The sequence below is a fragment of the Leptidea sinapis genome, chromosome 9 (genome assembly GCF_905404315.1).
Source record: "Leptidea sinapis chromosome 9, ilLepSina1.1, whole genome shotgun sequence".
NCBI classification, from domain to species: Eukaryota; Metazoa; Arthropoda; class Insecta; order Lepidoptera; family Pieridae; genus Leptidea; species Leptidea sinapis.
In genome coordinates, this window is record NC_066273.1 from 8,756,104 (window position 1) to 8,783,829 (window position 27,726).

General features: G+C 35.6%; 1 protein-coding gene across 2 annotated transcripts in view; it reads right to left on the reverse strand.

Moving 5' to 3' along the window:
• Window positions 1–27,726, reverse strand: part of LOC126966218 (uncharacterized) — a 229,257-nt gene that overhangs the window by 107,984 nt on the left and 93,547 nt on the right. The window contains exon 1 of one of the 2 annotated variants that reach the window (XM_050810163.1): window positions 25,227–25,573. The exons of the other annotated variant lie outside the window; for it this stretch is intronic. The gene's annotated coding sequence lies outside the window, so the exon portion shown is untranslated. Of the gene's footprint in view, window positions 1–25,226; window positions 25,574–27,726 lie in introns of those variants that run through there. 2 annotated transcript variants of the gene reach the window in all.

Consider the following 27,726-nt stretch of genomic DNA (forward strand, 5'->3'; position numbering starts at 1 on the left):
AACGGCCGTTCCCAATATACTATCTACAGATAGAGATAAATTACTACCTTCTACTGTCAGTAATTAGATGTCAATAATCTGAAGCTGTTCTCATATACCCGATAAGTCATTATTATCGCCAGTTCACTGTTGCAATTTCCATACAATCTTCTATCCCTGGTGAGCGAGTGATACGTCGTCCCATTGACAGACAGCGTGTACGGATAAGACCAGTTACCGTCGATAAGTTTATTGGGACAGAAAAGCCAACGATAGTTACGATTTTTTATCTAAACTAGGCCACATCCGGAGATAGACTGAATATTGGGAATGGCCGTATGGCAATGGTGGTTAAGAGCACGATGTTTCCTCACAAAAAGATTTTTTTAAATATAAATAAGGGACGAGACGAGCCGGACATTCAGCTGATGATTATTGATACGCCTTGCCCATTACTTTGCACGGCTAGATTATGGGTACCACAACGGCGCCTATTTCTGCCGTGAAGCAGTAATGTGACTTTGTTTCAGTCTGAAGGGAAAGGGAAAAATGAGACTTACCATTTTATGTCTCAAGGTGACGAGCGCAATTGTAGTGCCGCTCACAATTTTTGGGTCAAGAATCCTGAGCGGCACTGCATTGTAATAGGTAGAGCGTCCTGCTCGTCTCGTCTCTTATTTTCATAAAAAAAAACTTTAGCTAAACTCACAACTCAACAGCCGACCCGTTTAATGGACAATGTAGCCGTGACGCAATCGCATATTTTTGTTTACGTATAAACGAAATGTAGCGTGAAGACAATTGGCGAAAGTTCTGTAAAGCCGATAGTCGACAAAGCCGTAGCCGTATTAGAAAGTGTGTTGTGTATCGGACGGCTTGTGATACGGTGCGGGAAACACACGCTCTGATTGCCACCCTATCTTTAAATCTGTCGCCAGCCGTGCTATGCCATGCCACTCTAGTACCGTACTGTGTGATCAGACCGAACATACCGACAATGAACGTCGTACAAGAATTACAGCTCTTTGCTAAAAGCCTCGCTGTGTTAAACAACTGTAGAGCCCTAGAGCCACCTAACCAGCCGAGAGTTATGTACTTACTTTAATATCAAATTGCACTATTATTAAGATTTGATAATACGCACTATAAATGACATTAAATTCATTTATTGTGTCGGATACAGTACATATTATAGATCTTAAACTTATACGGCCTTACAAATAAAACTGGCATAAAAACCAAGAATATGTAAAATGTTTACAAATAGACATTTTGCCTATGGTTGATTTTGGACGTATCACGTTTCTCGCGTTTATTTATAAGGCCGATTGACATTTGGAAAACTTCAGAATTATCATTATATTGACAGTCTTGTCAGCGATATAGTCAAAATTTGCATATTCTTGGTTTGTTCTCAGGTATAACTTTATAACAAGTTTAATTGTAAGGCCGATTGTATTCGATTCGGCGAATTTAATAATAACATGCAAAAAAATTACTTAAAAAAAAATAGTTACTATGAGTTAGCTAGTATTCTAAAAAAATATTCACTATTAATAAGCTAGTTATTGTTATACATTACACAAATAAAACAGAAAACAAAATTATAAAATTTTATTTTCATAAGAACGATGCGGGAATCGAACCCGCGACCTCTCGCGCCCCGTGCGAGCGCTCTTTCCAACTGAACGAAAACTAAACAACTTGATTTGCAAGTGCGACATCTCAAGTTAATTTCCTAATATGCAAATATTGGGGTTGAGCAGGTTATCAACAGTTAAGGACGCGTTCTCAAAACAGAGAGGTATCGAATCGCACCACTACACTGACACCGCTCAAACACATACACGTACTTAAAGCTAATAGCGGGAATCAAATGAATTTTATACTTTAGCATGTTTGAATTTTGTTTTTTTTTTTTTAATACATATGTATTTTTGATAATTGGTAGTTAGTATTCGTTTAGTAGTTAAATATTGAAATTTTAGATGGCAATTCTGTCGCATAACGTCGTGTGCAGTAAACGCAGTTTTTTTTTAAATCCAAGATGGCCACCATGAAAAATTGTGATTTCAGCAATATGGGTATCGTATCCAAGGTTATCGAGGGTGCAGAGAACGATTTTGGGATCATTTTTGAAATCCAAGATGGCCGCCGCGCAAAATTATGATTTCACCAAAATGGGTATCGGATCCGAGGTTATCGAGGGTGCAGAGAACGATTTTGGGATCATTTTTGAAATCCAAGATGGCCGCCACGAAAAATTATGATCAGCAATATGGGTATCGTATCCGAGGTTATCGAGGGTGCAGATAACGATTTTGGGATCACTTTTGAAATACAAGATGGCCGCCGCGCGAAATTATGATTTCAACAATATGGATATCGTATTCGAGGTTCTCGAGGGTGCAGAGAACGAATTTGGGATCATTTTTGAAGTGAAACTTTTTTGCCCGCGTGAGAGTAAAATTTTAACGTATGAAACGGAATAAAGTGTCACGAAAATGAAGGACGTTTTTATCCAAGAAGAGGGGAGGGATATTGAGTCTGATTGAGATAGACTGACAAAATGCGAATGTAGTATGAAGCAGACGGTACCGCTATGAAGTAAAACAAATTCACTACTAGCATTGTATCATGTTTAGTTTTAGCGCGCGGCCGCGAGTAACTAGAACATCTTCCCTACTAGCTTTGTGTTGTGCAGGTTTCATGAGTAATAATAATTAGTAAAACATCTAATGATTTCTAATATTGAGAAAAATAAATTGGTTTAGAGAACAGATTAGGATAATTATTAATATAAACGAGATTTAAAAATTGGTTTTCACAAATAAATTTCAATTCTGACATGTGTACTTTGCACGCCATTTTTTGTGTTGTCTGGTGCTTCCTCCGTAAGGACACCTCCCCTACAAGTGGAGTTGAAAAAAATACTGGAGACTAACCTTGTGGGGTATCGTTGGATAGGTCTTTGAAAGTTAGATTCAGGTTTGATACATGACATTTCCTTTGGTCTTTTGAAAATAATGCGGGATTAAGGAAGATATACGTTACATTTATGTAACAGTTTATACCTTATGATTACAATATCTATTGAAATAACTCTTCTTGACATAATATGGAGGTAATAATTGATAAGAAGGGTAGAGCTTCTTGTGGTTAAAAAGAGGATGAAATTTTTTTTTGCATGTAGGGTATCATTAGATAGGTCTTTCAAAATAAAATTTTGAGATTTTTTAATTAGATTGGTAACGGAATGTGTTTGTAATTATTGTGGGTGAAAAGTCGAAACGTAAATATTTATATATTTAGGGAATGAAGAATTAATTTAGCATGTGGGATATTGTTAGACAGGCCTTTTATAATAGAATTTAAGTTCATGAATGAATTCTAATTTTGACGATGTAAATGACACCAATAAAGAAAATTTTGTAGATTTCATAGGCGCCATCATGGATTTGGATTATGACCCGATATTCGTTACTGTTGACCCCGAAAACCATGAGAACGACACCCATGAAGAGAAGTTAGGAAATTTCATAGGCGCCAACTTGGATTTCTATTTTGACCCGATATTCGTTATTCTGGACCCCGAAAACCATGAAAATGACACCCATTGAGAGAAGTTGGTAAATTTCATAGGCGCCATCTTGGATTTGGATTTTGACCCGATATTCGTTATTGTTGACCCCGAAAACCATGAAAATGACACCCATGAAGAGAAGTTGGTAAATTTCATAGGCGCCATCTTGGATTTCGATTTTGACCCGATATTCGTTATTCTTGACCCCGAAAACCATGAAAATGACACCCATGAAGAGAAGTTGGTAAATTTCATAGGCGCCATCTTGGATTTCGATTTTGACCCGATATTCGTTATTCTTGACCCCGAAATCCATGAAAATGACACCCATGAAGAGAAGTTGGTAAATTTCATAGGCGCCATCTTGGATTTCGATTTTGACCCGATATTCGTTATTCTTGACCCCGAAAACCATGAAAATGACACCCATGAGGACAAGTTGGTAAATTTCATAGGCGCCATCTTGGATTTCGATTTTAACCCGATGTCGATTTAATATAGACCTTATATTTAGGGATGAACTTAAAAATCACTAATTCTTCAAAAAAATAAGAAACATAATTTTTAGAAAATCTGACTGCTTACAAAATATGTAAAGTATCAAAGACAGTATTGTAGAGCTTATACAAAATATTCATGTTCGTACAGCGATCTTTTCGAGTACGAGCTGCTGCTTACAACTGACACAGTGTCTACCCACGACGGCGGCCGAGCGCGGACTGACGTTGTTCAGAAAAATACATGAAATTTAGACGTTTCATTTTTTTTTTTTTGAGATTATTTATAACATATTCATTAATTTCCCGTGTTTTTGAAAATATTATAACTGCATTCCTTACGTAATTTTTAAGAGACAAAAGTATGTAAGTAGTAGCAGAAAACTGATCCTGAATGAAGCCCCATTTCATCAATTTTGTGTGAAGAGGTAACGGATAATCGTTTTTAAGACATAAAATATCAAAATTTCAAAGCAAAAATTTCCCGCTAACTGGAGATAAAGAAGTAATCTATTTGTGGCAATTTTTAGTTTTGTTAGATTTAGTTTCATTTCATCACAAACTCTACCGAAAATTATCTTATTTTTGTCGGATTCGTAAACGCGTCCTTAAGAAGATCCTATAGATGAAGCCACAACCTGAGAGTTGAACAAAGCATACAAGATTTTATCACGATACGTCACTCGAACGGTTGGCTCAGTTCCCAGAGTCCCGCATCATTCATAAAATTTTGTTTTCAGTTTTATTTGTGTAATTAATCTCAGAAGTGAGGGTTATCAGCATAACAAATTATTGTTATACATAATTATTATTAAATTTACTATCTTACCACGATGTAAGTTCGTACTTTTTGTTTAATGGGGATATCATTCCACAGTTCCTATCAAATCCCATCAGTTAGCTAGATCATGCGCCTTTTAATCCAGCTTGAACTGGTTTTCATTTATTACTAGGTGGGAAAAGTGTAATCAAAACCAATGTTACACGTTATATGGGACCTGCGGTTTCTGACTATTTCTCTTACATTTATGCTATAATTACTTATGCGCTAATGCGAGAAATAGCTTCATTTAATAGTCTAACGTAAGTATTAATTTTATACTCCTGAGATGTTTCATGTCGTACTTAGTCTTTTTCTATGGTTGGATTTGCGTTTAATTAATCCGTCGGGCTATTTGATTTAAGATCACTCTTTGAAAGTCAAAAACTTGTATCCATTTTAATAATGTATGCCTCAGACCTGAGTTAAGAGAACGTGCATCTGAAGTTAAGCACTAACTCTGGTAAATAGTTAAAGATAGCCCCTGAAAGTACGTCATGTATTGAAAACTTATTTACGTAATAGTAAACTTAACCACATAAGCGTTTTTAAACAATTCTTTTGAATTTTGTAACACATTTTGTTTATAAATGTATTCAAACAAAACAAATCTTATAACAGCTATATTTACAATACTATGACTACATAAAATTAAAACTATCATTACGTCGAAGCGAACCAATAATACTGGCAGCATTTCCGCGTTGGATAGCTAGGCTGATCCGTTGACCGAGGTAGCTGCTAGCGTTTGGGTTTCCAGTAGCCTAACAGCCGTTCCCAATATACTATCTACAGATAGAGATAAATTACTACCTTCACTGTCAGCAATTAGCTGTCAATAATCTGAAGCTGTCTCAATATACCCGATTAGCCATTCTAATCGCCTTATATTGGGACGCGTGAATTGCAACTTCCATACAAACTTTATATCGCTGGTAAGCTTACCATCTTCATCAAGCTTATACGTCTTCCATCGACAGACAGCGTGCACGGATTAGGTGAGTTACCGTCGATAAGTTTATTGGGACAGAAAAGTCAACGATAGTTACGATTTTTATCTCAAGTAAGAGATAGACTGAATATTGGGAACGGCCGTTACGGCTCCAACGATTTTCATAAATTTTGTATACAGGGGATTTCTGGGGCGATAAATCGATCTAGCTAGGTTCCAATTAAAAAAAAAGTAGTTTTAACCGTGTTTTAATGAGAAACAGCTACAATGACATAAGAATACAAAGGCAAATTTCGCCACTATATACAAGACTATAATAGCTCATATGGGACATTGGGTGATCCGGAAAGCAGAAGACCCCAGTTCGAATCCAGATGTCCTATTAGTTTTTTTTTTGTTCAAGTTTTGTACATTCTTAAAAATCCGAGCAAGGCTCGGTCGTCCAGATATTGAATATAAAATGTAATAAAATATAGCAATGCTATTCATTTCCACGGACGAGTAAAAAAAGAAGGACTCCGCGTCGTGATATTAGCAAGTGAAGCACCTTTATGCTAGTGTGTGTGCGGTTACGGGGGATACTAGTTACACAATTATTTCTCCCTTAAATAATCATGTATGGCCACAAATACTTTTATAGCATCGTTTTTACACTTTATCACAACGCACGGCGGCATTTTTAAATATTTTATTGCTATGCAAACCAATCTGTTACAGATGGTGGCAAATCTCATAATGGCGGCCGATCGGCTTGTATTAGTGTAAGTGGGTGCGTGGGGCTATGTATTTACTCGTTTACCCGGCTTGTTTTGGTGCTTCACTGTTATGTCAGGTGACACGGAGTCCTTCTTTCTTTACTCGTCCGTGTTCATTTCAAATTAAATCAAAATTTATATTATATAGGTACAATCTCATTAATGTCAAACATATATCTTGAAAACTAATCAAGGGCACTCAAGAGGAATGTCTTCTATTGTTCAGACCAAGAATTCTTGTCATTAAGATTATCAACTACCTTATAAGCTTTCTCAATTAGTTTACTTTTAACATGAGATTTAAATCAATGTAAAAAACAATATGTTATGTTTTTAAAGTGCTAACCCTCACCTCTAGGATTAATACACAAAAAAAATTTGAAAAACAAAATTTTATGAACGATGCGGGACTCGAACCCCGGCGTATCGTTATAAAATCTTAAAGATAAAAAAAACTATTTAGAGTAGCAAACATTGTCTTCCGATTTTTGTGAGCAATATTTGATACGCAAGTTTTTATCGCAAGGATTTTTTGGAAAAGTTAAGTAAAAGTAGGTAATAATTGAAATGCATTGAGTGCACCAACGGAAGTATCGCGAGTGAGGTCGTGCGGTGACCTTGCAGTAAGTAGGTCGGTCGTGAGATGAACTATCGGATGTCACCGGGCAGACGTCACGCTCGGGCCCACAGTGCCGCCATCTTCATTCGTGATCACGGCGCCGCCAACGTCCCGTGAGTTACGCTACCGGCACGCCTTGATGGCCATTCATTGAATATCTCGGTCCCGCTAGTAGCGGATTTACAGATATCAGAAAGATGAAAATGATGGAATTTCAGCTTGTCAAGTCTCATTTGCCCGATAGTTTCACTAGCTACGGCGCCTTTCGTACCAAAACACAGTAATGCTTACACATTACTGCTTCACGGCAGAAATAGACGCCGTTGTAGTACCCATAATCTAGCCGGCATCCGGTGCAAAGACCTCTGGTAAAATACTTGTACGTATACGTTCAGATACCAAGCTACGATATAAAGGCGGACTACCTTGGAGGCTGTAATGCTTAGGACGTGAGGAAATATACGTACGTACTACCGGACACAGTATGCACGAAAACTGCAATGACAATGGTATGTGACTCGTAAGGTTTGCGTCGGCTAAAGCAATGGGTTTAGAAGAAACCAGAATACAGTGGACCAGATATTCCTCCTAAAACAACTAATGGTGAAGAAATGTGAATACGCGCAGAGTATCCACGCCCTTTTTGTCGATTTTCAAAAAGAATTTGATAGCATAGACAGGAGGCCCTGTCCGTGATTTGCCACTGGAGTGAGCAAGGTGCTTGTTCGAGTTGGCGGCAAACTAACCGATGACTTTGATGTGATTATCGGACTGAAGCAGGGTGATGCCCTGAAAATGATCTGGCTCTATTAGGGGAAAAGAAAGAAGAAGTCGTTGAAGCCACTAAGATCCTTGGGAAGGAAGCAGAGGAGGTGGGATTCAAGATAAAGCGATACAAGAACACTCGCGTCGTATACCAAGAGGTATCCAGATTCAACTACATAGGTTGCACAGTGACTGGAAAGTGATATACGGATCTATAATGCGCTACGGTGTAGTGCAGCCTTACACATGGTCCTAGTGTCCAGGCTCCGCAGTAGAAGGAGAAAAATCCGAATATATAAGACCAAAATTAATGTATGGTTGTGAAGAGCGGACACTAACGCTAAAGGAGGAGACCGAACAACTTGTAGCAGAGCGAAAGATCCTGTGCCCCACCTTGGACAACCTCGTGGCTGAACGCAGCATTATTGAAGAAGTTAAGGCCTATCATCTCTGCTGGCTCGTCCACGTAGAACGCATGGGAGAGGATCGGTGTATAAAAGGACTAACAGGACAAGTAGAGGGCTAACGCACAGTAGGTCGCCCTAAATATAGGTGGAAAGACCAGTTTGCTTCCCGGGCTAGCACCAAATTCGCTACGTACTTATATATAATATATACCCGCCTTCGCCTTATTCGCCCTGAATAATGAAGAGAACTGAACAGTTTTCGAAGTGAAAAAATTGTAAATGTAAATTTTAAATAAACTTTTATCTATCAACAGATTTTTCTTTCTTCTTTAATATTATGACAAGTAATAATAATTGTTCATGATCTCAGCAACGTGTCTCAATCTCAGCAAGTGCAGTTAATGGGCATGAGCATGAGAAAAATTACTGAATTGATTCTGCAATCACTTTTGATATTGTTTGATATAGATCTATGCTCAGATTGTGTGTATTATAAATCAAGTTTGACGAAATACAATTGACCGCATATGCAAACAAAGAAGTGTTTTTATTTACAAAGTATTTTAATACAACGTAGAACAAAGAGAAGTAAACGCAAGACATTCAGGAGGTGATTTAAATCATACGTCTCTCTGAATGTACAGTTTAGATAGATAATCGAAAGGAGAATAATTTAAATAAAACACTTTTTAAGGGATTAAAACGCGTGCTATTGCAACTTTGTTTTCACATTAGATTTTTGTTAATTTATTTTATTTATTAATATTTTAGTTAACCCGTCGCGGACGTTTCAAACCTTTCCAGTTCGCGTTTTCAGGGGGACTGCTGCAGATGAAAGAAGTAAAAGACAGTATCTGTCATAGTTGTCATTATGAAGGTTAGCGCCATTTATTGCCTCGGAGGTGGTATTTGCTATAGACAGAAAATGATTTTTGACAAAATACTAAGAAAATAATTAGAAAATTTTATAATTTAGAGACAGTACGTTTTGTATATCTTAATCAAAGTGCGTTGAAACAACACAAAGTCACAAAATAAACATAATATTAAAATGGCGGTTAAAACGAAGCAGAGACGTTTATATTACCCTCGTTCCAATTAGTTTTGTGTCAAAGTCAGACAGCTTAATTATTATGAAAAGTCAATCAAGTAAAATAATTAAAAATTTGGTTTACATTAAAGAAAATTCGTAAGGCAATATATCTTCTTAATGTATATAAATTACGTGACACGTTGTTTGTCCTCGATGGACTCCTAAACTAATGAACGGATTTTAATGGGGATTACTTCATGGAGTGCAGTTTGGTCCAACTTGAGAGATAGGATAGTTTTATTTCGATTTTTGACCCATAATTATTTTTATTTTCAATTAGTTTTGTATGGACATATTTTCTATGAGGGAAGGGACGCACGGTTTGACAGTTCCACTGTCAAACAATTTCATTATAACATCAGGGAGCATTTATTACGGAAAAATTTTTGGTGTTTTGAAATATTATTGACAAATTCATAAAAAATTGTATTTTATTTATTATGTACAGAACTACGTCTGTCGGGTATATATATATATATATATATATATACATATATATACAATTTTATCATTTCTATTAAATCATAATAATAATTATAAACGCTTCACTACTTCTACCCAAGGTTTAAAGTAAGCTAGGACATAATATTTATTCCTATATTATAATACAATTTTTATAAAACTTTTAACTATATTCTGCTCTGAATTAGTATACCATGTCCACCTATGATAACTGCATAATGTGGTTTTTCAAATTAAATGCTACAAAAAAAATCTTTTTTTATCATTTTTAAATACTTCTATTTCATGGTAAATACACGCGGGATTCTGCTGTTTAATTATATTTATACCTACATTTATTAGCATTACACCTGTAATAATTTTATTAACTCTTTCTTTTCCCACAGAATATCAACAAAGATTGTCAATTTCTAACAGTTCTTGGTGTGAAACATATTTTAATATTTTAGTAGAGCACTACTTCGGTATAGCTATTTACATAATATGCTACTAGCTGACCCAGCAAACGTTGTATTGCCGATATTAAAATGGCGATACAAAAGTAACTGTTGATCGTAGATGGGTGAAAAGTTGTATGTATTTTTTAATGCTGACTCATAATCAAACAAATTTAAAAAATAATGTAAAAAAAAAGTTTGGTTATGGACCACCCTTAACATTTAGGGGGATGAAAAATAGATGTTGTCCGATTCTCAGACCTATCTAATATGCACTCAAAATTTCATGAGAATCGGTGAAGCCGTTTCGAAAGAGTTTAACTACAAACACCGCGACATGAGAATTTTATATATTAGATTATATACTATAACGGCTGTGAAAACGTTGAAAAAAAATATGTTTAGAACTAACCTCTATTTTGAGCAATTCACGCACACTAACACAAAGTGTCATACAAATCGCGAGTGTAAGACGTAGCTTGTCACGCACACTAAACTAATATTCCTGGCCTGTTTTTATCAGTTATCTAACAGCAAGAGTCTATCTAGATATATAAATTATCTAAGGCTATTCCGTCGAACGTTATTGTCTCTAAAGAATTTGCCAAGCGACTTAGAATAGGAATATTAACTGTTCATTTACGTACATTAAATCCTTTAGTGAAGTTGCCGTGGCCTATCATACATTTTAGATTCCTAACAGTTCTCGTCTTATATGAAGGTCAAGAACCGTTATTCATCTATAATCTAAGTTTAAATTAACAGGCGTGACAGAGGTATTTAAATGATTCTAACTGTTTATAGCCTACGCTTGAAGGCAACTAACCCGGATTTACAACCTCTAGGAAATCAGTGCATCATACTATATCATATTGTGAATACACAGTCAATTATATCGACAATAACCTTACATCATTTGAACATAATTACAGAAAAACGTTCCAAACCACAATCATGTCGAAATTGAGTTAAGAACACAAAACTGGTCATGTGATTCATATTAACGGACTGACAAAAAATGTCAGCCCTACTGTCACACTAACATGATATCATGACTTAGTAGCCCAACCCACATGTATGGATTACACTAACATTTGTTGTGTTGATGTTTGTGTCTTGGAACGTTTTTCAGGAACTAAGTCCATCCGTGTAGTTAGACTACGACAGCTGTGAAAACGTCGAAAAAAATTGAGTTTAGAGCTAACCTCTATTTTGAGCAATTCACGCACACTTACACAAAGTGTCAAATTACTGGGCAAATGAGACTTAAGATATTATGTCTCAAGGTGACAAGCGCAGTCGTAGTGCCGCTCAGAATTATTGGTTTTTCAAGAATCCTGAGCGGCACTGCATTGTAATGGGCAGGGCGTATCAATAACCATCAACTGAACGTCCTGCTCGTCTCGTCCCTTATTTTCATAAATAAAAAAAACAGCAAGAGACTATCTAGACGTATAAATTATCTCAGACAATAACTATCTCTGTACATAGGAAAAGAAGTCACAATAACAATTATTTACTATAAGATATTATGTGGTGTTATCCGTAAACCAATAAATCAATTAATAAATTCTGTTTATTTCGGCTAATTTTTGCAACGGCTGGACTAATCTGTTAAGATGAGCAATGAAGACTTTAATTTTAGTGTCAATTAAATCTACGATTGTTAAGTCGAATAAAACAAATCATTGAAGATTTTAAGAATTAATTGTAAATCAAATATTTATGCCTAAATATTTCATTAGAAAAATCTACGGGACGACCTTGTTTGACTTGACCTACCTATTCAATGTCAAATCAAACCGAAATATCTACTGCAGGCATAGTCGCAAAGTGCGGCAACTAATACTACGCCCAAGTGGGCGTACTCGTGACCGTCTTGAACAGTGTGTGGCGTTGACTTGCCAATTGTTCTGTTAAACTTTACTTATTAGTAATACAATTATTATTGAAACTAAACTGCCGGGTTGATGACAAGAAATATGAAAGATACTGGGATCACATATCATCAGTAAGTATTTTTTAATATTATTAATTTTAATATAAAATAACACGAAGCGTATGTTACAAAATTTGAAAGATGCCACGGACACAAGCATCTAATAGTTGCCGTAATAAAAAAGCTATTGTTCTTAGGTAGAGCGGCATCTAGTTGGAGCGTAGCGGAGACCAAACCTTAATCTAAGTTATAGTATTATCGCGAAACTTCAGTTATGTCAGCAAGCGTCTTACAAAACTACTCCGTACTTAAGTACTTTGAACGAAGATATAATGTCTGTTTTATGATCATATTAATACTAATTGTGTGCCATCGCTTTCACCACGATTGATCAACATAACAATAAAACTCTTAAATTCCGCTATATCTATCTATAGTTCAGGTAACATGGACACGTAGTGACCGAACGCCTCGATGACGACAGGGACATGGACCGGGAGCGTAGGGCGCTGTCGGTCCGAGGCAACATGTTGGCTCGTAGATTTTCACGGCCTAAGTCAAATTAACTCTGTTTAGAGCATACTGCCAGTCTTTTTATACGTGCAGTCTGTGGACTAACTACACACTGAGAAGTTATAACGCCCTACGTGTTCAGAACAACAATGTGCTGAGAGCAGTGTTGGGGAAGCCGCAGCACTGCCCGCGTGGACGATTTCTTTGCGGTTATGTGAAAACGTGCTGCGTCCATGATGAGCAGACTTGCCAGTAGCACTAATGACCTCCCCAGCACATTGACATCTCGACTATTCAGTTCTCTCTGGAAAGCTTGGAACGAGGCTCATATTAACACTGGGTGCAAGTAGTTTTATAAGGTAAATTTAAGGATTAGCGATAGGCACTAACATAGTTTTAAGTGAATATTGTAACTAACAGATGATTATAAGATTTTTTTGTCAAATATTGTATTAACGTGTTTTTAATTTATATGGGTGGTATGCCTGAAATACGTGATTTTATTATTATGTTGTAGAGAATCTCTCAGAAGATACGTAACCGTATGGATTTTGTTTTAAACGGAATGAAAGAGAGACATGAGAGAGGTAGTTACGGTATATGACCCTAAACCGCATCATGTGTCATTTTTAAATATATTGACGGCTTAACGATCGCATTACTAAACAATGAAGCCAATCCCAAACCAGTCAAGGCAAGTAGGCCACCTTAACATTGTGGGACACAACCTACAAAATTAATTCCTCTCAACAACTCAATTATTACGCTTAGAATGAATTATTATCTCGGAAACCTTATAATTTTCTACGTAAGGCCACGAATATTAGTTTAGCGTGCGTGACAAGCTCCGTCTAACACTCGCGACTTTAATGACACTTTGTGTTAGTGTGCGTGAATTGCTCAAAATAGAGGTTAGTTCTAAACTAAATTTTTTTGACGTTTACGCTTCTGTCATAGTCTATTTAGACGTATAAATGATCTAAGTTATAAATGTTCGTGACTCGGATGTGTTACTTAATTTTTACTGATTATAATTTTAGCTAGAAGGGCTATTTCCTTCTTACATTCTTATTTTCTACCCTCATTTAAATTTTTGACCGCCTATTTAGAGTCAAACGCTATTTCATGAAATAAATTTAATCGTGATACAATACTATCAGCCTGTGAGAAAAGTCCTGTAGAGTTTGTTACGTGGCCATTTATCTCATGCATGATGTCAAGACTCCGAATGAGTACTGGACGGTGATACATCTAGACGTATTAACTATCTAACGGCCGTACCCAACATTCAGTCTATCTCTTACTTGAGATAAAAATCATAACTATCGTTGACTTTTCTGTCCCAATAAACTTATCGACGGTAACTTATCTTATCCGTACACGCTGTCTGTCAATGGGACGACGCGGACGTATAGATTACCAGCGAAAGAAGTTTCTATGGAAATTGCAATTCACGCGTCCCAATATAAGGCGATTAGAATGACTTATCGGGTATATTGGGACAGCTTCAGATTATTGACAGCTAATTACCGACAGTTACTGTAAAAGGTAGTAATTTATCTCTTTCTGTAGATAGTATATTGGGAACGGCCGTAAGACAATAACTATTTCTCTACACAGAAAAAGAAGTCACAATAACAATATTTTATGTGATGTTTACCTCAAACTACTAAATCAATTATTAATTTCTGATTATTTCGACAATTTTTTGCAAACAGCTGAACTGATCTGTTAAGATGAGAAAAGAAGACTTCAATTTTAGCGCCAACTAAATCTGCGCTCGCTAAGTCGACCGCTTGTATTATAATAAAACAAAACATTGAAGAATTTAAGAATTGATTGTAAATCAAATATTTGTGACTAAATATTTCATTAAAAGAATCTTGTTTAATCTTGTTTGACTTGACGTACCTATTGAATGTCAAAACAAACCGAAATATAATATTTTGAGTATCGCGAACATAGATTAATGATTGATCTCCGCTGCGCTCCAAATAGATACCGCAGGCGTAGTCGTAGTAGATACTACACCCGTAGGCGTACTCGAGCCAGTCTCGTAGAGTACCGGCCTTTACGTGAATTTGGAATTCCACTGTGAAGTTGGAAGAGCGCTCGCACGGAACGGGAGAGGTCGTGGGTTCGAGTCCAGTATCGTTCATAAAATTTTGTTTTCAAATTTTATAAGTGTAATTAATCCCAGAAGTGAGGGTTATCACTTTAAAACATAACAAATTGTTTAACTAAAACAATGTAATTCAATAGTCTTCATATTTGTTATATACATCCTCCCCGTCTTGTTTTTACACTTATTTGAAAGCCAACCGAAACAATATTATTTAATGTCCAGAAAGCTCCAATGTCTATTAGCCATTATCACTCAAGACGTACATCTTCGAAAGGAATAAAATTTTATGTTCACTTTTTGATGGCAGTTAAAATTCCTTCCATCCGCTTTTATTGCGCCCTAAAATATATCAACTCTGTTTTAAGATTTAAATCCCTTTTTTGTGTTATCAAACCACCATTAACAGTGTATCAATTTACTGTTTTCATGTTCTTGTTCCTCAAAAATATATACGAAGTAGAGACTAGAAATGCAGTTGATTGTCAATCGCTCTTTGTTGGGTAGAAGTCCTCTTAAACATAGAAAACCATAGAAGTTTCAAAAAACAAACGTGAATTATATACAAAGTCAAGAAAAGTAAGCAGTTAAATATTTCATCTCACAGCGTGCGAGTTTTTTTTTATAACAGAAAGGGACGAGACGAGCAGGACGTTCAGCTGATGGTTATTGATACGCCTTGTCCATTACAATGCAGAGCATTCAGGATTCTTGACAAACCCAAAAGTTCTGAGCGGCAGTACAATTGCGCTCGTCACCTTGAGACATAAGATGTTAAGTCTCATTTGCCTCAGACCGAAACACAGTAATGTTTACACATTACTGCTTCACGGCGCAATAAGCGCCGTGGTACCCATAATCTAGCCCGCATGCTGTGCAAAGGAGCTTCCCACTGGTTAAAGGGAGTCAGTTGCAAGAGACTTTTGAGATTGTCAGGTAATTAGCTAGTAAATATCTAGCATCTCTCTAGGTAAGTCCAAAAGGGTTATGCCTAAATGAATGATTGCCAGCATACATTCTTTTACAGTTTTGAAATTAATAATATTGGATGCGAAACCTAAAAAAAAATAATATTGCATTTTTTCTGAAGAGACAAAATCAGAAAAAAAATTATCCCAAATTCGTTCTCAGCACCCTCGGATAGGATATCCATCCATAGGCCAAATTAATTGTTTTATAAATCTACTGGCAACGGTGCCTCTGTCGTCTCGCTTTTTCGTTTCATCGAGTTTGAAATCACAACGATTCTAAAGAAGTTTCATTTCAAAAAGTGATAACATGATAGTGATTCATTGTTCCTACCATCCAGAATGTTTGAACTTAGATCGCTCAACTAAGGGCTCGACAAAAACCTCTTTGTAGAAGAACATGAATAAAAGTTATATGGCTTACTCTAAGCCTTTACTTACGAAACAATGATAAAAATCTCAGTAAAAATATTTGTTTTCAGATAAGTTGGGAGAGATGCGTAAAATTTGATAATTACTTGTAATTTATCTTATCTCGCACCATTTGCATCACCCATAGACGAGCATTTAGGCTTATCTAAATGGCTGTTTCGAAATATTACCGCAGTCAATATCATGTGCTTGATGTTCTTTGGTAAATGGATAGACGAGGTTATATTTATGTCTTTAACCTTAATAGCAAGAAATTGACGTACTTAACCTAAAAGAAAGATAGAAAATACTAAAGATGGGGCAACAAACTACGTAATAATTTGGTAATTGATCATATTTTTTTATGACATTAAGGGATGAGACAAGTAGGACGTTTAGCTGATGGTAATTGATACGCCCTGCCAATTACAATGCGTTGCCGCTCAGGATTCTTGAAAAACCCAAAAATTCTGAGCGGCACTACAACTGCGCTCGTCACTTTTAGACATAAGATATTTAGTCTCATTTGCCCAGTAATTTCACTAGCTACAGCGCCTTAAGACCGAAACACAGTTATGCTTACACATTACTGCTTCAAGGCAGAAAAAGGCACTTTGACAAAAGAAAAAGAAAAAGCAGCCTTCTACAGTAAGTTACCAATGTAAATCTATAATTTAGTAATGTTTGAAATGGGAAAAAAGATTTCCGAATGCCATCAACAGGTTATAAGATTTTTTTTATTGGCAGCTCATACACATTCAAAACCTGTCTTTCAGAGTTACGGAAATGTTCTCATCTCGCGATACTTTTTACATTAGCATCAACCCGCTGTTTTAGCTCTTGATAGCCCAATAGACAGCATGTACAGATAAGGTGAGTTACCGTCGATAAGTTAATTGGAAAGAAAAGTCAACGATAGTTACGATTTTATCTCAAGTAAGAGATAGACTGAATACAAGGAACGGCCGTTAATAACTTAAATGAAAAAAAAATTATATCATATATATAAATAAATAATAGTTATGTCAGTAGACTAACTAAGCTAGAGACAGCTTAGTTACCTATAGCCAACTAACAACAAACAATCACTACACTTATAAAATAATTTCCTGGTGTTATCGTGAAGTATATAATGTATTCCTTTATTTCAATATAATTAAATTTGAAAAATCGGTCCAGCCGTTATAAGTATTTCACTAACATACACATGAGCAGGAGAATTATATTAAATGGACGGAATTGAGAATCTAAACCAATCTCAAATTCACTGAAACAAACAAAAGAATCATCAAAATCGGTCCAGTCGTTTAGGAGGTAGTTTAATTGTGAATCTAAACCATTCTCGATTCCACCTGAAGACACACACCAATCTCAAATTCAATGGAACACACAAAAATATCATCAAAATCGGTCCAGCCGTCTAGGAGGAATTCAGTGACATACACACGCACACAAGAAATATATATATATATAAAGTTAACCGTTCACTGAGCTATTAGTATTACTCTGAGTCATTTAGTTTTCAACACTACGAGTATAATTCTAGTCAACTGGCATCATTTATATTACTTTTAAGTACTTTTATCTCTTTATTACCTCGTAACCTTTTTGTGCGAGCGAATAATTATAAATTAACGAATTTTTGGGTCAATGTTATTTTACAGATTCTGTTTATTTTGTGACATTAGTATGTTAATAACGGATATCCGGTGTTGTTGTGAGGTACATATTTTTAAATAGATTATAAATTTATGATCAGTGTGTCATAAATTCGACAGAAGGCGGCCGATATATTACAGATACCAAAGACAAAGAACGGGACCCAAATTTACTATGTTTTTCTTTCTCTATTTAATTATATATTTTATTACTTCGTATAATAATAAGATAGTAAAAATGTTAATTTAATTGTTAATTTAAAGAAAATAAAGGACGAGACGAACAGGACGTTGAGTTGATGGTAATTGATTTTTGAAAAACCCAAAAACTCTGAGCAGCACTACACTTGCGCTCGTCACCTTGAGACATAAGATGTTAAGTCTCATTTGCCAGTAATTTCACTAGCTACGGCGCCTTTCAGACCGAAACACAATAATGCTTATACATTACTGCTTACTGCACGGTAGAAATAGGCGCCGTTGTGGTACCCATAATCTAGCCTAGCATCCTGTGCAAAGGAGCCTCCCACTGGCAAGTATATTATATATATTTCGTACATTTAAATAGATGCTCTAAGGACATATTATATACTAATTACTTTTTATTTATGGTAGAAGGAGGAAAACGAGCGTACGGGTCATCTGTTGTTAAGTGATCACCGCCGCTCCCATTCTTGCAACAGCAGAGGAATCACAGAAGCATTTCCGGCTTTTAAGGAAATTGTACGCGCTTTTTTTGAAGGTACCCAAGTCGTATCGTCCTAGACACAACGCACATGGAAGCTTTCACAGCTTTGTAGTATGTGGATGAAAGCCCCTTTAAAAGCGCACTGTGGAGGACCGCCACACATCCAGATGGTGGGGATGATATCCTAATTTGTGGCGAGTCGTGCGAAAGTGGAATTCGGCGGCAGGAATCAGGTAAAACATATCTTTGGAACACTCCCCATGATAAATGCGGTAGATGAATGAAGCGATGTCTCTCCGCGACGAAGCTAAGTTTGCAAATTCTTACTAACCACTTTATATATAATACTAAATAGATCATTAATTTTATATTCTGTAGTAGAGTGGTCTATTAAAATACGATTAGATTACAATGGTGTAACTATCCAATTACATAAGAGGCTATACTTTCAGATAACTTAACTATAGTTCCCATATTAGTGTTGAGTGAAAGTTGTAAAATTGCGCTATTTTTAGCAATATCAATATAACGTTGCGTGTTTAATTGATTCATTACACATAGAATCGTTACAATATCATGTTTGTTATCTTTAACAATTTTCTACGATAGTCAATTTCATTTTTACGATGCATTCCACTTTTATTTTTCTATCAGAATGTCTAGAAATCTAATATATAAAATTCTCATGTCGCGGTGTTTGTAGTTAAACTCCTTCGAAACGGCTTGAGCGCTTCTCATGAAATTTTGAGTGCATATTGACAATCGGACAACATCTATTTTTCTGCCCCCTAAATGTGAAGGGTGGTCCACGCTATCTTTTTTTCATTTTTGTTTAAATTTGTTTGATTATGACTCAGCATTAAAAAATACTCAAATTTTCACCCATCTACGATCAACAGTTACATTTGTATCGCGATTTTAATATCGGCAATACAACGTTTGCTGGGTCAGCTAGTAATAATATAATATTGACACACTTTTACACAAATTTTCCTGCCCCAAACTATGCATAGCCTGTAGAATGGGTACAAGACAACGATATATTTAATACAATGTACTTACTAAAGCATAAATAAATATATATAATGGTTCGGAAACAAATATCCATATTCATCATATAAATGTGTGTACCTACTGGGATACGAACCCGGGAACCACTGGGCTATATGGGTGGTCATGAAAATATGAATGGAGACTTATAAAGTAGCCGATGGTTAACTGTAACCTATATAATATACTAACTGACCCGACATTATTCTGTTTATAACAAAAAAGGATTGTGTTGTTTTATGAAACCACGGTAAAAGTGAAACTTTTTTTCACATTATAGACATTCAACTATAAAATTTTTGGAATAATATTCCATTAAGGGTATAAAAATCGCTTTATCAATCTTAATTTTATACTTGGAAAATTGGAATGATAATGGGAAATAATAAAAGTAGATTAAGTCTCCAACTAGTATTTTTATTGGACTCTTACTAAGGGCTAAGACTCGTGTCTAAGCCCTGGTTAAAAATATTGATTTGAAAAGGATTACAATAAACACTGACAAAAACAAACAAAATAGCGTGGAGCACTGGCACAAATGAGTAATAGTCTATACACTACACGGTCAGCTGCTGCGAACTATAGGCGCCGCCCGACCGTCACGCGACATGCAACACACAGACGAAAAAGTTTGAGACGATGTTATAAAAGTTTCACTTTAAAAAAAAGCGGGTGGAAAGTCCCAAAATCCGTTCTAAGCTGACCTCTACTCGGCGCAAGGATTATATTCCTACTTTTCAAGTCTACGCCTTGATGAGTCAATATATAGGTGGAAATCTCTTAAATATACTTATATATATATATATTTATATGCATGTCAAAGGTCACCTGTTAATAGATGATCACCGTAGCCTAATTGTGACGTCATTTAAACAGTATTGCAGTTTTATAACAGAGATAATTTAAACACGAACGACACAAAGTTATATTGTAACATGTAAGGAAAGTAATGTATCATATTGGTTTGTATGTTGCCTACAGGAAAGAAAAGCAGCATTTTTTTTATGACAGTAATGGACGAGACGAGCGAAACGTTCAACTGAAAGTGATTGATACGCCCTGCCCATTACAATGCAGTGGCGCTAAAGGCTCTTGTAAAACCCAAAAATTTCTTAGCGGCACTACAATTGCGCTCGTCACCTTGAGACATAAGATGTTAAGTCTCATTTGCCCAGTAATTTCACTAGCTACGGCGCCCTTCAGACCGAAACACAGTAATGCTTACACATTACTGCTTCACTGTAGAAATAGGCGCCGTTGTGGTACCCATAATCTAGCCGGCATCATGTGCAAGGGATAGTAAATCAATTGTAACGAAATGAATGAAGATCGTCCATACAATGCACAAAGGAAGCCATATTAAATACTCTTAACTCCATTACAGTAATTCCAGCACGAGTGACAGATATTTAACAGGGCTTAGTAGTCCTGCCAGGAATTATACTGACTAACAATAATTAATATTCATTCAATTATATACATTATATATTATATGCGATCGTTTTGCAGTGTTGTTATTTATTTATTTTTTATTTTATGAAAATAAGGGACGAGACGAGCAGGACCTTCAGCTGATGGTCCTACTCATTACAATACAGTGCCGCTCAGGATTCTTGAAAACCCAAAAAATCTGAGCGGCATTACAATTGCGCTCGTCACCTTGAGACATAAGATGTTAAGTCTCGTTTGCCCAGTAATTTCACTAGCTACGGCGCCCTTCATACTGAAACACAGTAATGTTTACACATTACTGCTTCACGGCAGAAATAGACGCCGTTGTGGTACCCATAATCTAGCCGGCTTCCTGTGCGAAGGTGCCTCCCACTGGTTCCACTGTTACAAAATTCACAGTATATTTTAGCTACTATCGTTACCTGTATTATATTCAGTAGACCCTTTTTAACATCTAATCTATACATATAAAAAATTGGAGTGTCTGTTTGTCATATTGAAATAACTGTTTTCTACGACATGTGTATGTAGTTATTGATATAAATATAAATGAAAACAAGTACCAAATATTTTTGTTTTATTATTTTTCCACGAAAGGAAACTCACCTACTATTCAAACTAAGGTCATTAGAGAGACTTATACGTCTCTTACTACTTATGCATTGGAGTTAAAGGAAACCATTTTAAACAACTTATTAGTTAGGTAAAAGTGAGATATGAAAAAAATTGTAAAGTTTTTGTATAACATATCTTTTTTGTATAACCAATAATACAGATGTATTTTTTTTTTTGAAAAATCATTCAGGTCGATTTCCGTCAAATGTTCAAGAAATTTAAAAAAACTAAATATGCAGTTATTTTTTTTATAAATCGAGGGCATGACTTTTCACGACTTTTCTCTAAGTCTCGTTATTTCCGACTTGGCCATCACCGCCCTTCTCAAAAAACCAGCCTGTATATAGTAGGTAGGTACGTACGGAATTCCATTTCAAGGAAACATACTGCACATCAAAAAACTATCATGATTTTTATCACAATATCGTTTTAAATATAGATAGTAAAAATTAAAAAGAAAGGAAATTGTGATACATTTGTAGTAGCTGCATTAGTCACCCGATTACTACTTATTTTGTAGACTTTGTTGTTTAATTTCAAATTTTGATGATTCATCCATTGTTGGATACAACTTTGTAACAACTGTTCAGACGCTAATCTGGTTAGGAGCTTTAACGAAAGCGAAACGTGAGTACATCACATGTGAGTGTCAAGAGCGTAGTTGGTAATGTGGGATAATGAAGTGTTCCGGCTGCAGCGATCCAGCGGGCGATGGCTTACTATTGAACATTACAAACATTGTAAGCGACACTGACATTTATTAGGAAATATCGATTCTATTTCTTTAAGCTTTTCTCTCTTTACGCGGATTCGACACGCATAATATGACAGTTGTGGCTCTAGTGGGAGGCGTCTTTGCACAGGACACAACGGCGCCTATTTCTGCCGTGAAGCATTACTGTGTTTTGGTCTGAAGGGCGCCGTAGCTAGTGAAATTACTGGGCAAATGAGACGTAACATCTTATGTCTCAAGGTGATATCAGTTGTAGTGCCGCTCAAATTTTTTGGTGTTTTTAAGAGTTCTGAGCGGCACTGCATAATAATGGGCAGGGCGTATCAATTACCATCAGCTAAACGTCCTGCTCGTCTCGTCCCTTATTTTCATTAAACAAAAAAGTTTTCTTCTTAACGCCGCTATCCCAAGAAATCGCCAAAATAGCGCATAATTGAAACCATTTCTTGACAGTTTATATAAAGCTTATATTTATACAAAAAATAATTTTTAATCTACAGAATCACCAAAGTACTCCTAACTTTTACAGTTGTAGCCATGCCTATTGATTTTATAATTTTTGCTTTATTTTATATAATTGTTTTCTGTACATGTTGTGACACCTTAATTTGTTGTACATTCAACTCATTATTTGTTAATATTTGATATATTTTAAGCATATTAGAATGTAACAACTACTGGTTGTCCTATAAATAAATAAATAAATAAATAAATAAATAAATGCCTATCATTCAATCTAGATAAAAATTGTACGAAAATATATTAATTGTACACCAATACTATTTAAAATGACATAGTTTTGTAAAGATAATTGTATTATGTTTGTAATAAATTAAAAATGCTTCTAATTCTGAATTAAAACAATGGCGATCTTGTGCGAGAGGTGTAACCTCGCTCCGCTCGATTCCTCAAGGCCATCGGCTCGGTCCCCAGCCTTAAAGAGCTTCTTCATTATTTCAGTACTCTGTCCTTCTCATAACATGACCGTATCTCCTTATTTTACCATATTCCCAGTAATAAATAGTCAAGATAGAGATATAGAAGGGACTCATAGTTCGTTACCGAGACACTTAAATATTGTTTGACCTATAAGAAACGAAACTCTCATTTTATATATGACAATTAATCAGTCATGAAATATAACTTCTTAATTAACTTATAATTAAATAATTAACATAGTGTTTAGCCATGGACAAGTGTTAAACTAGTTAAAACGTATCGTTTGTGTGGTAAAGGTTACTATAACATAAATGACTTTCATAATGATACCACAGATTGGGAATGGAGCGAACGTCCACAGGCTATTAAATAATAAATTTTATTTTACAATTTTACATTGTAACCATATTTTTATAAAAAAAAAAAACAGAAGCCCACTAAGTTTGTTGCGCCCGTTCTTCTCAGGTCTGAGGCATAATTTTTAGAATAGGTGGTAGTTTTTGACTTTCAATAAGTGATATCAAATCCTATTCTGAAAAAATATTTGAATTTGGAATGATGATACTTATTTTCGTAGTTTTAGCGGGAAATGAGTTATTATTTTTTATTTTTGAATCTGATCGCGACGTATCTCATTGGGATGTGTCATGTAAGTATCAGTCAGTATCAGGTGTGTGTTGCTGGCCTTTTTAATATAAGTAAGTACCCATAGTTAATTGATTTCTTGTTTTATCACTGAATTATTATTTCCACAACATGCTTCTTGTAAACTTCCAGAGAAAAATTATACATTATATAAATTAAGATAAATATTTATACTGAATATAATATAATTTCGCATAAAATAATACGAAAAATACAATGTCACAAAAATTCTCATTTACCATAATAATTATTTGAAGTTGGAGATGGCAACATACGTATTCTGTTGATTGTTAGGTTTAAAGAATTTCTCATTGAAATCAACAGTTGTTAAACAGATGTTTAATGTGCTGTGAACTCCTTGTAGGAACAATCAATGGATTTTTAAAAACACTATACAAATGCGACGCATTGAAAATTATCATACAGACTTACGAAATATTGAATATGCGAGTAACCTTTGTGACCGGTTCCATCTTCGTTCGTTCATCGCATGTATTGCTTGCAACTTGGCACGGCATCGCACCATCAGTTTTAATCTTTTTGTTTTGACGGTTGGTTGGATAGAAACCCGTCTAATTTATTCTTGTCTAAATGTGCCTCTGATGACGCGATACCCAGTATAGCTTGTCTCCATAATTTATAACCGCCAAAATTATAGAGATCCACCAGATCTCTCTCAGTGCGACTGACACGGATTGCCGATCAATATAAACTTAATAACTAATAAGTTTTCGTTTTCTTTGGCTTCGATTTTATCCGTTAAAGCAATGTAATCAATTGTAACAATTGTATTGAATGTTGAAGGTATTTATGCTTTCGTAGAGTACGTGTAACCTACTTGTGCAGTAATTATTGAGTAAGCTATTTTGTGGATATAATTAATGTGTAAGTACTTATGAAGAAATTAGTTAATGATTAATTTTAAACGATATTGAAACTATTTCGAATGCCATATCGTATAAGTTATTCAACTACGAAATAATAAAAAAAATCTCAAAAATACTACCGAACTTTTAATTGAACTTAGGTAATTTAGCGGACAGGTTAGTTTACGTGGATGATTGAGGCCGAAGTGATTCACCGTAAAACACAACTAAGATATCTTATTATAAAACCATATTTACCATCTTGGATAAAACATGTCCTAGGGTATATTCCAGATGTATTGAGATGATTTAACACGTATATAATATTATAGTCACTAACACAGTATAATGCGATCAACTCACCGCGAACGGTGCACGCAATTCAAAACAAAAAATAACACGGTTCTTGCACTTGTTGAAGCCAGTCCCAATTCGACTCAGTTCTATTCTATTTCCACAAACATGTTTCACTAATAACCTGTACGTCCACTAATTGAAGTGTTTTCTAATTTCCACACGTAAAAGTTTTGTTGACATAAAACTGGGCGCTACAAACAGTATACGTTCACCCCGCGCTCGCGCACACACTGGTGTGAAGTCGGCCGCAGACGATTTCAAGATCGACAGTCGTCGGAAATCGTCGTCAATGTTCGGATGGAACGCACGATCGCTGTCAAGCGTAAGCAGTAAGCACTAAGCTTCATAGTCCATACTTCATAGCTCATCATAGCCTTATTAACATGGTAAGCCGGGAAGTTTCAACTCACAGCGCGTTGAACACAACGTACTCGAAATGTAATTATTAATTTGCAAATATTGCTACACACTTGCCTAAGATCAGGTTCTGTCCAAAGTCAACAGGAAAGTACAGTTAGGTGCAGGCGCGGGAATGCGTGAGCGAGGTCACGGAACTAGTTGTAAATGACATGTTTCTCAAAGAAGAACATACTTCTGATCAAATCATATTCGTATCAATAACACGCTGTAAGATAATCGTTTGGACATTCCCGTACACATTGGCGAGTGCAGCGTATTATAATTTTAACGGTTCCGCTATTGTCAAAAGTGAGCAGCATACCTGCTGAATGCGGACCCACAAGTTTTGCGGGTCATTGACGTACCCGCCCACTTGAATCCTGATTAAGAGAGACTTCGAAAAGCCTAAATTAATGATAAAATTAAATCGCTCCACACTGATTTTACAATTGGTCGTCAACCTACAAACTGGTCGTCTTAATAATTACACCATATTTCAATGTAATATTTTATGTTAAAGATAATTGTTTTTGATTATTTTACACATAAAAGGTATTAGATATATTAAGATTTTGTATTAAATATTGTCCAAACAGGATGTAAATACTACGTAATAACTGCCAAAGTAAAAATTGAAATTTATTTTAGTATGAAACGTCCCGAGATTTGATATAAGTTTGAAATAGTATTAATTATTATACGTAGTATGGCAATTTTTTTTTTTATATGAGAGGGGGCAAACGGGCAAGAGGCTCACGGGATGGGGAGAGGTGAGGCAACCGCCCATGGACATCCGCAACAACAGATGTGTCAAGAAATGCGTTGCCGGCCTTTAAGGTGGGAGTATGCTTTTTTCTTGAAGGTCCCTAAGTCGTATCTGTTCGGGAAGACCGCTGCCGGTAGTTGATTCCACAAAGTGGCTGTGCGAGGCAAGAAATTTCGAAGAAAACGCGTGGTTGTGGAATGGAAATTGGAAACGAAGTACATAATTCAGCTAAGTTTGAAAGCGAACAGTTGCTTTAAACGCAGTGAATTTCGGCTATCTCCGTTTTTTACAAGATAATAGCCGTCATCTGTTAATCTATCAAATATTGCACGTTTCATCCAATCGAGTGAATCGCTTTTTTCTTACAGTTTATCTAGGCTGTTAATTTATTCATTAATTATTAGCTATTTTACTGACAATGTCAAACTAGATGATAGAGTACTTGTACTATTGCAAATTCTTTTATAGAGGCTAGGCGATTGTCGTCAAACCAATTAAAATGTCAAATGAAATGATTTATGTCCCGCGAGACTCACTGATGACGTATTGAATCATGTAAAAAGCGGCCTTCTTTTTCTGTTAGTGTTAACTGTTAAGTGTTTTTCTCTTAGTGCTTGTCCCTGTCAAACTATCTGTAAGCCTACCGAAACTCTCAAAGAAAAAAGCGATTCACTCTCTTCATTTGTATAAAACGTGCATTCATTGATAGATTGACAGATAACGGCTATAATCTTGTAAAAACGGATATAGCCGAAATCCACACGTTTTAAGCAACTGTTCCCTTTTAAATTTAGCTGGATTATACTTCATCGCCAATCGCCATACTTGAATTAATACTATTTCAAACTTACGTCAAATCACGGTACGTTTCATACTGGACTAAATTTCAATTTTTACTTAGGCAGTCCTGCCTTTTATTACGTAGTATTTACATCCTCTTTGCTATCTGTAAGCAAACGTCTCCAATGATAAGTGATTCTCCAAAGCATGAAGGAGATAATTTGACAATACTTAGGTTTTGACAATCTGCCCAAGACTTAAAAAGTAGATTAACGGCTGTTTTCAATAATGTATCTCTAGTTACGGGTACATTACTGTCACCGTTTAATGACAAGATCTTATCTATCCATAGTTATGTCCAATATAGTTATAGTCCAATGCTTTATGTCGATAGGTTATTGAAATGTAAGTAAGCGTTAAAGGATAGAATTGTCTTACCTCTTGTAAATGAAACAA